General features: G+C 32.3%; 2 protein-coding genes across 4 annotated transcripts in view; both read left to right on the top strand.

The window, feature by feature from the left end:
* Positions 1–13,818, top strand: part of LOC127729623 (uncharacterized) — a 113,615-nt gene that overhangs the window by 19,901 nt on the left and 79,896 nt on the right. The window contains exon 1 of one of the 2 annotated variants that reach the window (XM_052237474.1): positions 7,200–7,348. The exons of the other annotated variant lie outside the window; for it this stretch is intronic. The gene's annotated coding sequence lies outside the window, so the exon portion shown is untranslated. Of the gene's footprint in view, positions 1–7,199; positions 7,349–13,818 lie in introns of those variants that run through there. 2 annotated transcript variants of the gene reach the window in all.
* Positions 1–13,818, top strand: part of LOC127729624 (uncharacterized) — a 102,515-nt gene that overhangs the window by 14,753 nt on the left and 73,944 nt on the right. The window lies entirely within an intron of this gene.

The following is a 13,818-nucleotide window of genomic DNA, read 5'->3' as shown; positions in this document are numbered from 1 at the left end:
TTAGTGTCGAGTCAATGTAAGTTTCGGTAGTTGTCTGTTGGTGCCGAATTCAAGGTAGCAGTCTTGTAATCTTTGAAGCACGTTTTGTTTTCATTGATGTCATCTGCTATCAGGATTCTTTCATAAGTAAATGTCTGTGTCCATTTATCGTCCCAGATAAAAGGAATTTTTGGAGTTTCCTAAATGGGAGATGTAAATGAAAAGAGTATATAGTGACAGGAATGATAGATAATATTATACATATTATACAAATTGAAAGTTTTAGAAAAGAAAAGACATTTGAAAAAAAAATCTATCGCTAATTGTATAGTCAGTATAAGTTATGTTTTATGTAAAAATAGCCATTTTTAAAGTACAAAAATGGAAATATTTTTAAAAATTTAAAACTCGTTATCATTTGCAATTAGTACTGAAGTTTGAATATAATACTATTAATATGCAGCTCTCACACAATATTTTCTATAAAAACGTTTTTGATTGTTCATTTTATTATTTTATTATTAAACTTATACATATTCTAATTTACAATTTTTATAAATTTATGAAGTTTTATCAATTTTGACCTTTTTATTAACGTCATAAGATCCCTTAATTTCCAAGAATTATATTTATTTATATATATCTCAAGGTCAAAACAAGCTCTTAATAAAATGTATAAAGCAGTGACTTATTGCAAAACAACAAGTTGAACTTGTTAATCTGAGACAGTTTTGTCATCAGGTAATTTTACGCAGTTATTCGTCTCCTAATGTTAGACGATTATATTTTTCCGTTTAAGTTAAGGCTGTGAGGGCGTTGAAATATTTTAATGATTCTATAAACTCGTGGTACATCCTTCTTCAAAGATAATGGTACTACCTCCATGGCAAGTATGTTATTATTCCCGTAGACAAAATCCCCAACCATTAAGTGTATATATGTAAAATGAAAATAACACTATCAATTTTATGCGTCCGAATCATTTTTCTGGATTCACCTTCATAAGGAACGCTCAAAGCCAAAAATTTGAAAGCCGGATGGATAAATATGGATAAATACCGAACCACACTAATGAAGAGCTATACAACCAAACGGACCTAAAAGTAATAGCCAAATTCGTCTAAGGTCAACTTTACCTGAGGGAGTTGAAACCTTAGTTTGTGTATAATTACGGAATTTATCAATTATATTAAATTAAGTGCTTGTTACAGGAAGAAAATTTGAAAATTAACTTTGAAACCAAAAAAAAAAAAAAATTAAAAAAAATAAATACTAAACAATCATTGGTCGGTGTTGATCTCATTTAGAATTTCAAACAACGTAATATTGCTAGATCTTTGGTACTTTTTTTTTACTAAAACTTACTTACAAAATGCGGGATTTTTTTTATTAATACCATGCATGTTGTACTTGTTACGTTTCGAGGATGTGTTTTTCAACAAACAATCGTCATTCCTATGGGAACCAACCGTGCCCCTGCTTGCCGACGTGTTCCTTTATTTATATAAGACTTCATACAGAAGCTTCCAAACAAAATGAAAAAAATATGGAATTATCTTCGAACTTTTCTTTCCGGTATATAGATGATGTCCTTTCACTGAATAGTTCAATGTTTAATGACTATGTCGCTTGTAACGATCACAATAAACTTGACATAAACGATACTACAGAAACAGTTGAGTCTGCCTTATATATTAATCTACATCTTGAAATTTAAAATGAAGTTAGTTTAAAAACTAAAAATAACTTCAAAGTGTTAAATTCAGGCGACAAAGTTTACCGATGTTCAAATCTATTGAATCCATTAGGAAGAGACAAATCCAGGTAACAAAAAAAAACTAAGGGAATCGCATAACTCCAAAAAGAGCGAATCCGGGTGTGTCGACAGGATACGCATCTCCTTCTATGGATGCATCACCCGTCATGCGAATTAGGAAAAGAATAAATCGGTAAAATTACGATTAAACTGGTATCTAAAGATCTAAGACCACGAACACATGTTGCTTGTGAGTTGAAACAACGAAACATCGTATCGGTCAACCATTTCGTGATGGTGACTGTAAAATTTATGAAGTGTCGATTGCAGTCGTTCTTCCTCGTAACTCTGTTGGAGCAGTTTGGTGTTAGGAACACACCCCGTTTAATGATGTCCGAATAGTGTGAACATGCACGAGCGTAACGTATTAACTTAGATTTGTGAACGGCATACGACGCAGCAGAGTGCGTGTTACTGCTAAGAAATGGTAAGATAACAATTGCAAAGTTGAAACCGTCACGTTTGTCATAGATTCTTCTTTGAAGTCATCAGTCTGTGTCAATATCGAGGAAATTATATTAGGCAAACTTTTTACTTTCTGAATTCCACTAGGATATATTATATGTAAGCACTCATTCAAATGTAGCAAAACACCATCAATATATATGAAAAGGAAATTAAAGAAGTTTAAAAGATATTTTTTTCATTTGTCTTTGAGAAGGTTCTGTATGAAATCTGCTTCATATGAGTACAAATACAAGTCGGCCAGTAGTAGTACACAAATAATAACCATTAGAATACCGACTGTCTGCTGAAATATCAATCTACCAAACTTTAAAAATATGTTTTCGATAAAAAAAAAAAGTCCAGCGTTTTCGATGATTTCATCTTTGCTTTTTGGATCTTAGCAAAGTAAAGATTGTTTTAAAAGCCTTCGAAAGTTTTACGGACGTCTTCATGAATTGGTTGAGTGTAATGGAATATCTGTGTCGCAGAAAGCCACTGATAAGTTCGACTTATCGTAACTATCAGCCGGTCCTTTTTCCACGATTTTGACAATACCCAAGGCGACTGATCACCGGATTTTACTTGAATGAACAATACGACGGATGCCACACGTGGAGCGAAACACCTGATTTCACTCCCGGTTATTGCTGGGGTTCATGTTGCTTAGTCTTTAGTTTCCTGTGTAACGTTTATTTATATTGTTGTTTGTCTGTTAATCGTTTTTATTTTTGGCCATATTGTTGTCTGTTTTACTGGACTTGTGACTTTTGATTGCCCCTTTTGTATATTCTCTCTCTCTTGTTTCTAAACAAAAGAAAACAGTGGTCAATTCTTTTGTATCAATCCAAATTTTTTTAAACAACTTAACATGTCTTAAAGGATACACAGAAACAGTCGTGTTTATAAATATTCATTCAAATTGAAAGTTCGAAAATGCACTTTAAATGTTACATTTAAAATGAAATGAGTTTTACTTTTAAAATAAAAGGTTAGGTCTAAACATTTTCTTTGTCATTTACATAAATTTACTTCAATCATGACCAAAGGTCTCGTTCTCGTTATTTTCTGCGTCAAATCTGTTTAGTAAACTTCAATTTTCAAGCTTGTATAAGCATACCTAATATTGAATTTCGAAAGGCTTACATATATAGGATTTGTTTTACAATTCGAAGTACAGAGGTAGGACCAATTTTTCAGTGTTTTAGCTCACCGGGCCTAAAAGGCCAGGTGAGCTTTTCTCATCACTTTGCGTCCGTCGTCCGTCGTCGTCCGTCATTAACTTTTACAAAAATCTTCTCCTCTGAAACTACTGGGCCAAATTTAACAAAACTTGGCAACAATCATCATTAGGATATCTAGTTTGAAAAATGTGTCCGATGATCCCGCCTGCCAACCAACATGGCCTACATGGCTAAAAATAGATTATAGGGATGAAATGCATGTTTTATCTATTATCTTGAAAATAGCTATGAATAGACAATCTGACAATAGCATAAATGTTCAGAATGATCAGATCTACATACTGTTTATTTTCTTCAAAACTGTCAGACGACTTCTTCTATGAGTTATTGCCATTAAATGACGAATTTTACCGATTTATTTTTCATGTTTGCCAAATATCTGAAAATCTATAATAGATAGGGAGAAACTTAATATACGAAGAATGATCAACAAGACAAGATTTATAAATAAGTCGACTTGATATTTTTTTACCGTTTTTTGTGTTTCGGCAAAAACTAAAGAAATAGAGAGAAACTGTAACCAGAAAAAATTATCAGCAATACAAGATCAACAAAAAAAAAGGTTTTTGTCATGAATTCTATTTAGTCCACAATGTTAGGGAGCGTCCATTGTTGAAGATTCTCATAGTCCTAGGTGAGCGACACAAGCTCGAAATCTAAAAGTTTTCAATTTTTATCGGAATTTGTTGATAAAAAATCTGAATAATGTATCATAATACTGAATTGTCATTGAAGGACGGCTCTAACAAGATTGAATTGAATTTTACCCGAAAGGTAATAAATATATAGCTTAACATCCAACAAAACTTTGGTTTTAGTTAAGATTGTCGATCCTTCTTTTTTGGATACATACTAAGGGACTGTGCAATATTTGTCTGGGGTGGGGCCGGTGTACAGCAATTAATTATTCAAACAAATTTTTTTGTCCCGCTAATATTTATTATTAAAAAGTTCTTGCCCCACTTTAATTAATGAAAAAAGGTTCTTGCCTCACTATTATATAATCAGAAATCTAATAAATATCAAAACTCAAAACATGCATGATAATTGTGACAACTAAATAAAGGCAACAGTAGTATACCGCTGTTCGAAACTCATAAATCGATAGAGATAAAAACAAACAAAACCTGCATAATTCAAATTACATAAATGTATAAATTATTCTGATTGTATTCTCAACCAAGTTATAACACTTGTAACCATGAATAGTCATCAAATTACAAGAAAATCACCAATAACAGACTACATGTAAATATACTGCATTCAGATTGTAATACCAGTACATGTACTTATAGGGACTGTTTATTTATTAGAGGGATGGGTCGGTCCATACTAATTTTCACTGAAACTTATATTTATTTGTGTACATGTAATTCAACAAAATTTCAATTAAATTACCATATCTATTTTTTTTATTTATCCACGGTACACTAAAAGATTCGTTTTTATGCAGTTTGTTGCACCATCTTTCCTGATACATGATACTTATATGTTATCATTTTCAAAATTTATTTGAATGAATATTAAACTATTGATATGGGATGTAAAAGCTAAATTTTACTCTGGTTTTAAATTTAGAATTATGGATGGAATAAAGTTAATAACAAACTCCGAAACAGTGGTAACGTTGTCCTTGCTACACTACGTTGACTTTAACTTGGTGATTGTTTAGTAAAAGCTGTTTCGGAGTTTGAGTAAATAAGACTTATTTTCTGATCATGTGACCATTAATGGGGAGTCGTTAATTCTGTCTATATTGTCATAATAGAATTATAGAATATATTTATTTATTATTTAAAAAAAAAGAATACACCCCGCCGAATGTCTGCTTAAAAAAACATATCGCCCCGCTAATTATTTGCCTGAAAAAAGTATGTGCCTCGTCCATTTTGCACCAGCCCCACCCTCAGATGATTATTGCACAGTCCCTAACGTTTTGCCAAAATCTGTAAAAATTTCGATTCGGTCATTAAGTTAGAAATAAACCAAGTATACAATAAATCTTCCAAATAACATCCATCAGATGTTCATAAGACATTTGTCGGTCAGATATCATTATATATTTTTCGAATACTGTCTTACAAATTTGCATTAGGGCTTGATTTTGTACTTTTTCATTTGTATAAAATAATCATCTTATTTCCTGCATCAATATAAAAATAAGAAGATGTGGTACAATTGCCAATCGGAGACACTCTCCACCAGAGACGAGACCAAATGCCATAGAAGTTAACAACTATAGGTCACCGTACGGCCTTCAACAATGGCCAAAACCCATACCGTATAGTCAGCTATAAAAGGCCCCGAAATGACTAATGGAAAACAATTCAAACGAGTAAACTAAAGGCCTGATTTAAGTAAAAAAACAATGAACGAAATACAAATATGATATACAGCAACAAACGACAACCACTCAATTACAGGCTCCTGACTTGGGACAGGCACATACAGAATGTGGCGGGGTTAAACATGTGATCGGGGACCCAACCATCCCCCTAACCTGGGACAGCGGTGTAACAGTACAACATATGAACAAGCTATACAAATCTGTTGGTAAGGGCTTAACTCATCAGATCACAAAAACACAGACAGGACGTGGCAGGGTATCTATACACCCCTTCAACAAAAAAGATACTAAGTACAGATCTGAGAGTACTCGCAGTTACTGACAGCTAGTTCAAAGCCAATAACGACAAATTAAAAAAATCATGTATCGAAGACTTAAGTATCAATCTACACACATCCAACATCCGGTGGATTTAGTGTAAAGACGTCATTAACAGTCAGAGAAAATCATGACCTTGTGCAATGCCAAAATACAGGTATCGACAGATTGTAGAACCGTGAATGTGCATATGTATATGTATATGTATTTAAGAATTGAATGCCTCTTTTTGTAAATTTATTGGGGTATAAAAGCGTTGACCGAAGTACAATTTGTATGAAGCGGGGGGGGGGGGGGGGGGGGGGGGGGGGTGGGGGGTGGGGGGGGGGGGGGGAGAATAGGGAAAAATTATATAAAGAATCATAGAAAAAAAGAAATAAAAGACCTTATCAATAGCCTTATTTGTGTTATCGACTGCTTTTAGCCCTTTCTTAGTAGACTTAATCAACATTCAGCTGAACCAAACCAACCCAGCTATGCAATAAGTATAGAAGGGGGAACCAATCAGCCTTGAGTACGCTGCTTTTCATTAATATGAATAAAAGCAGATGCGGTATATACCTTAAAGATACGGAAACCCGACAAGAATATGAAACCAGAAAAAAACATCTTACAGGTGTCTTTTAGTTATTCGTGTCGTTGAGTTACTGTCTCATTGACCTAAACCATCACATTCCAATTGTTTAGGTCTTCCTCAATATCATGCATAGGTATTCTCTTCATACAGTAAAGGACTTCTTCATCTTCAGGATAAAATCATTTGCCATAATTTTTCATTATAATTATACATGGGATAATTATAATCGATAGAAGTGATATTGGTCAACTGAACAGCAATACATCATTATAAACATAATTAAGATATCAATAGCTACATTTTCTGTTTCAAGTGACAAAGTTAGTTTGAACAAAAAGTTAACATAACACACATAATCTGTACTTTAAGTGAAGCATCTGTTTCTTTAATATTTGTATTTCATCATAACAATCACTTAAGTAATACACTTAGAAAAGAGGAAACTGATATCAATTGCTGAAGCATATACATATATATTCGCATGATACTGTCACCTTATGAAATGAGTTGATAAATTATGAGCTTAGATATAAAAAAAAAGAAGTAGCATTAGGTTCCGACATTTTTGTTACGGTATTTCTTTTGAAATTGTGAGGAAAATCTTGATATTCTACAATTGTCAGGTAATTTTTAACATTTTTTTATTTTATTAAATACATCATTGAGATAGTAAACTTTTAATGCTGTATAATCTGTTATTGAATATACTTATTCAATAGTATGGGGGTACAGGACAGACCTTCTTAGCTTTCCTTTGTTTTTGTTTTTGTTTGAATAAATAATTTCATTTCCGCCAACCCTACTCACATTTATATTTCAGGTGGACCCTATTGGCCTAACTCAACTAGGAAGCGTTAAATTCCCCTTGAATTTCACACTATCGCTATCGTCAAAATATGTTCTTTGCTAAAATTCATAGTATACAAGCTTCATATGAGGCTTTGAGGTTCTGTCATATTTCTGAAAATGTTACTAAATGACATAAGCTTACATATTACCATAGCTGCAACAGCGATAGTATTTGGCAATTTTTTGGAAATAGCAAAACTGAGTATGAGATAAAACTGTTCGAAGTAGAAATTTGAAAATTCAGATTGCTCTATAGTGTAAATAGGAAGATGTGGTATGAGTGCCAATGAGACAACTCTCCATCCAAATCTCAATGTATAAAATAAACATGTGAAAGCTCTCTCACAGGAAAACAACCCATAATTGTAAAATTTTGTAAAGTAGACGAATCCGGCCTTTAAATGATCAAATTGACTTTTATTTACCAAATTATGCAGATCGGTCATAGTTTTACTTCAGAAATTCACTGCCTTCGTATGGGTTTCATTTGAATGATAACAGCTTAATGAGACTGACAAATTCTATTTTCTGTTAAGACACACAAGCTTTTTACCTTGGGTTGACATGGACATATTTCAAATTGTAATGTTACTTGCTTCTTGTCATATAAGAACATTTTGAATCAAGAATTGTTTTAATTCAAATTTTAAAAAAGGGAACAAAAATATTTTTCTAAAAAAAGTTCATCGGAAGATACCAAGACCTTGTTGATAAATATTCCGTATCAACTTCACAACTAATACATGATGGTCTTGATGTATAGATTCTAGTTACTGACGTTGTTTATCATCTTACTTACGTGTTATAGTGTTCCTTTTATTTGTCTTTGTATATTTTTAACCTTAACTGTTTAGTCCATTTTTGGTAATATACTTTTGGCGTGGCTCGGTATAGTATATATAACCAGGATGATTCGGACAAATGGGAATTAGAAATAAAGCAAATCCAGACAATATATTTTAAGTGCTATAGTGACAATTTGTTAATTCGTTTATCTAACCTTTTACATTTCTTTGTGTTTAATTAATTCTATTGTTAAAAAGATGTCTGTCGTAATGGAAACCACCTTGACGATAAGAAGTTAATCCGTTGGACACTAATCCTTTACTATAGATACTGTTTTTATATATACTTTTATATGTTATTTTGAAGTCAGTTTAGGTTTTAGGTCTGGTACCGTCCGGACTTTGCTAATAAAGTGTAAAGTATTGGTATTTCGTCTTTGAGTTATTATAGCCGGACAACTCCCGGTTATATATTGGTCGAGGTTACCCGCGGCACGATCCTGAGCTAGTTCCCCCAAACTGGCATATGAATAACTTCAGAAGCAACAAAATGGAAGGACCTTGGAATTACCAGCCTTGCAGGAATGGACATCCGTTTCCGATGAGAAAAGAAGATACCTGTTTGGACTTTCTATGCAAATACTGTGGTAAGACATTGAATGTTTTCACATACCATCGGTGTAATGCATTAAACGCTTATTGTTACAAGTGCAGAACTCATGGACATTTTGCTCGCATGTGTAATTTTCACGTAAAGTCATGTGATAACCCAAGACGAAGTCAAAATCAAAATTCAGAGAGACAGTGACAGAATGAGAAAGTTTATAGAGAAGAAGCAAATGTCTCAATTCCCGTTTCAAGGACTTGAGGACAATGAACTTTCGACTTTAACGTGCTCCACACAGAGCGAATCAAAACAGCAACTTAACAAGTTAAAAGCGTCTTACCGAAACTTCCTCAATGAAATCGCTATTCTAAAATGTGAAAATTCAAGATGAGATACCGTTATTAATGACAATGTTATTTTAAGGAACAATTTGGACAAATTAAATTTGGAACGTTTGCAACATGGTCGGATAATCCAAAAGATCGAACATGAGTTAGCTGAGCATACAAGTAGAACTGAAAATTTTAAAAAAGAAATAGTGTGGTTGAGAGAGGAAAACACAAATTTAACGAACACCAGATACCGTTTAAAAGTGGATTTGAAAAATGTTGAGATGCAAGATTGTCATTTTATTAAACAACTTAAAGACGAAATTCAGAAACTCAGAAACTCAAAGTTGAAAATTCTAATTGTAAACATGACATTCAAAATTTGCTAAGTGAACGTTCAATCGCCGAAAATCAAGGGGTGCGTACAAACTATTCACACAATTCGAATCAACGTCAACGACGAGGAGGATACCCGAGAAGATAACCGAAGTGAAATTGTTTCAATTCAACAAACTCGGAGACCGTTTAGGTGGAGTAGTGGCGAATATAACCAGGATGATTTGGACAATTGGGAATTAGAAATAAAGCAAATTCAGACAATATATTTTAAGTGCTATAGTGACAATTTGTTAATCCGTTTATCTTACCTTTTACATTTCTTTGTGTTTAATTAATTCTATTGTTAAAAAGATGCCTGTCGTCTAAATGGAGACCACCTTGACGATAAGAAGTTATTCCTTTTGACACTAATCCTTTTCTATAGATACTGTTTTTTATATATACTTTTGTATGTTATTTTGAAGTCAGTTTAGGTTTTAGGTATGTTACTGTCCGGACCTTGCTAATAAAGGTTAAAGTATTGGTATTCCGTCTTTGAGTTATTATAGCCGGAAAACTCCCGGTTATATATACATCCCGCCATTGTGTTATTGTGCTATGGTCATTGTGTCTATATGCCTTTTTTTTTAAATAGTTTTTGTTTTTTTAGTGATTAAGATTATAACACAATGTTGACTGCTGTACCCCATTTTTTGACATTTTCACCTATTATGTGGGAATATGACAGTTGTTTTCAATTCGTTTGATGTGTTTGAACTTGTTGATTTTGCCATTTGATAAAGGACTTTCCGTTTTGAATTTTCTTTGGAGTTCGGTATTTTTGTTATTTCATTTTTTTCTATAATATTGAAATATTTTATGAACTTACAGCATTCTAGTATTAAGTTCAATTCTTTGTAACCACCAACCATTTCATAAAGGGGGATCGGCACGCATTATCACCGATTTTCCTGAAACATAGCCTGACCATATGATTAGGTGAAAAAGTAAGAAAAATGCCTATCAAAGTGTTGCTAGGCCACGGTTGCCATGGCAACCAAGTCAATGAGGTTTCCCGTACATTTTGGGGAATTAAGCATTGAAAAAACAACTACTTTGTTGGCATTCTGAAACAAAACCAGATTTTATTTCAATATATTTGTTAATTTTTTTTTAAAACATGATACTTAACAAACATAACAGCAATGTCCTATATAAATAATATTTTGGCTGAATATTGTCACAACCGCAGGAGCAGAGGTACATTTTTCATTGTATTTGTGAAGGCAAATTATACACTTTTAGGATGAACAAAATATACAGTTTTGCATCGTCCTCAATGTAAGTTGTGGTAATAAATATAAGGTATCAATGTTTTTGGTCAATAATTCACAACAAAAAATTTGGGATTCAGGGTGCTAGGATGGTTGCTATGGAAACTCAAATGTGTCATTTTTGTTTTTCTCTTCAGAAATTCGACCATGTTATTAAGATTATCCGAAAACAGTAATTGCTATTGAATGACTATGATGTGAAAACTATTGAGCATTAAATGACATTCAATTTAACCCAATGTCAAAGGTCATAGATGACCTTGACCTTTGACCTTGCGTATATTAATTGGATTTATTAAGAAAAGATAATAGAAACAAGCAAACAATACGCGAGGAAAATGTTTAGAATGACTAGAGCCACTGTTTTGTTTACAGGTGAATAGTAAGAAGACACGGTCTTGTCAAAAGTGCTTACCAACCCCCCTATTTGATACAAAACAACCTAGTAACCACATATGTCTAGATTCAGGACTGTATGGATTAATACATAGACCAAGGTCAAGGGTGAATGTTATCACTCTAGTCCTTATCAGCCATTTATTTATAGTGTGAAAGTGCCTAGAAACCATTTATTTATATTGGAGAATTGCCATGGAATCATTAAGTTATATTAGAAAACTGCCTAGCAACAATGTGTTTTCGGTTTCATTGTGACAAAAATCAGAAAAAAATGATATCAAACATGCAATTTCTTTAAATTAGTAATCCATTTGAAGAACACACATTGTATGTACCGAATTGTTGAATTACACTGACCTGATTGTTCACATGCATAATCCAGAATTATCATAGTTAATTATATGGAAAATTTAATTTCAAGGGTGAAAAAAGTAAGGGTTTGGTTACAAACCCAAATGCAAAAATAAGACGTGGTATGATTGCCAATGAGAAAACTCTCCACAAGAGACCAAATGATATATTTAAGACAGGTCCTTTGAATGTACAAAAACAAGGCTAAACGAACAAAATTGCTACGAGAACGAACAATTTATTTCTTTGGTGAGGGTTGGGCTTTTGGGCAAGAGGTTTTGCGTGGACACAATAATCATTTTCACCTGTTATAAGGCTGGATGACTTATTTTATCATTTGTTTTTTGCGTCGAAAAAATATTTTGCGTTGTGTACACACCTATTTCTTTTTTCAAATCGTATGTGCATCTGAATGTACAGAAAATTCATTTTCAGCATGTCTTGGGCAAAATTATTGATCTTTAGTTCTAGACACCATCACATTCATTTCATTCGGAATCCCTTATCCCCATCACAAAATATAGAATGTCCTTCTCTAGCTAATAAAACTACTCTGAATCCGCTCAATTGCTGCTGTTGAATTCTATAGATAATAAAAGAAAAATCCTTCTTAAAAACAAAAACATTGTGTGTTCTGCAAAATTTACTTTTTTCATGTAGATTTTATTTTGGTGTTCACATTTCCTCCCTATTTATCATAGCTTTAAAGCTAATTGTAAAATCTCAAAATTTTGCTAACAAAATTCTTTTCGGGCAATAACTGCTAAAGGAATTGATTCACAATTTTAGCAATGTTAACCCATTGGTAAATCTTATCTTGAAGCTCATTTAAGCTGTATATTGCCTCCCTTTACCTGTTAAAATTTTCAAGACCGGCCAAAAAATTATTGACAATTTCAGTTATGTCAACGTATTTTAACTCTTTTCTCGTTGATTTGTTTTCTGAAAGTATACCTCTATCTATTATAGTTCTTAAAATAAAACCCAAAACGCAGAAAGGGAGAAAAATCGTTATAAAGTGAATTACATTGTACCTAAAACAATAGTAGAACCAAATCTATACGATGCCACTGCAAAATGTAGTTTCCAAAACAATAACATAATTACAAAATGTAGTTTCTAAAACAATAGCATGACTCAGTCTATTCTATGCTTTTTCAAAGTGAAGTTTTTTTTTGTACAGTTTATCTATTTATTTATTCAATGACAATTTGTCGCACCTGGGACTTACGTAAATAATACAGTCTCTTGGTCCCAGATTGTCTATTCCTTCATTTTTTTTAAAAATATTATCGAAGACTACTAGCTAAGTTTATTTTTAAAGAAACAATTATTTTATTAAAATGCTTATTGTATTTCGATACTATGCAACTAAAAGTCTTTAATGTGTCCATCAAAAAATTTTGTTTGATGGTGTATAACATGAGTGATTTATATTGTACAGTGTGTAAATGATTACTTGTTTTTCTTAGAAGACTACTAGCTAAGATTATTTTTTAAAGAAACCATTATTTTATTAAAATGCTAATTGTATTTCGATACTATGCGAATAAAAGTCTTTAATGTGTTCATCAAAAGATTTTGTTTGATGGTGTATAACAGGAGTGATTTATATTGTACAGTGTGCACGTGCTTCAAAAACTTCAGAATTTTCAATGAAGGATTATTCGTGAAATAAATGTATGTGCACTTATAAAGAAACACAATATGTGGTGAGTAAAATACTATTACAAAAAAGTAATACAATGATGTAGCATGTAATATAAATATGTATAAAATATAAACTGTAAAATTAACGTATGTATACAATGGCGATTGTTGGTAAATGAAGGTGTAAATAATACACTAGTATAAAGTGTGCCTTTTGTATTCAAATAATAACTATAACTATAATACCGAGGCACAAGTTATTTTATAAAAATGTATATATATCTACAAAATGAGCAAAGAATAAGTAAATTCGACTATTAATTGTAAGTACATTATTTGAAATAAACGGTCAAGTTTGTCTATTCCGGATATAGTTTTTTTGTTTGACTTAGCGATCATTTTGATAAAATCATTCATATCTTTTTTTAAAATACGGAGGACGGATGTTTCATTAAATGTTGTTTTGTTGAA

This window comes from Mytilus californianus, unplaced genomic scaffold (assembly GCF_021869535.1).
Source record: "Mytilus californianus isolate M0D057914Y unplaced genomic scaffold, xbMytCali1.0.p SCAF_2, whole genome shotgun sequence".
In the NCBI taxonomy this organism is placed as follows: domain Eukaryota; kingdom Metazoa; phylum Mollusca; class Bivalvia; order Mytilida; family Mytilidae; genus Mytilus; species Mytilus californianus.
Note: the sequence above shows the minus strand (reverse complement) of the source record. Positions and strands in the feature narration are given on the sequence as shown.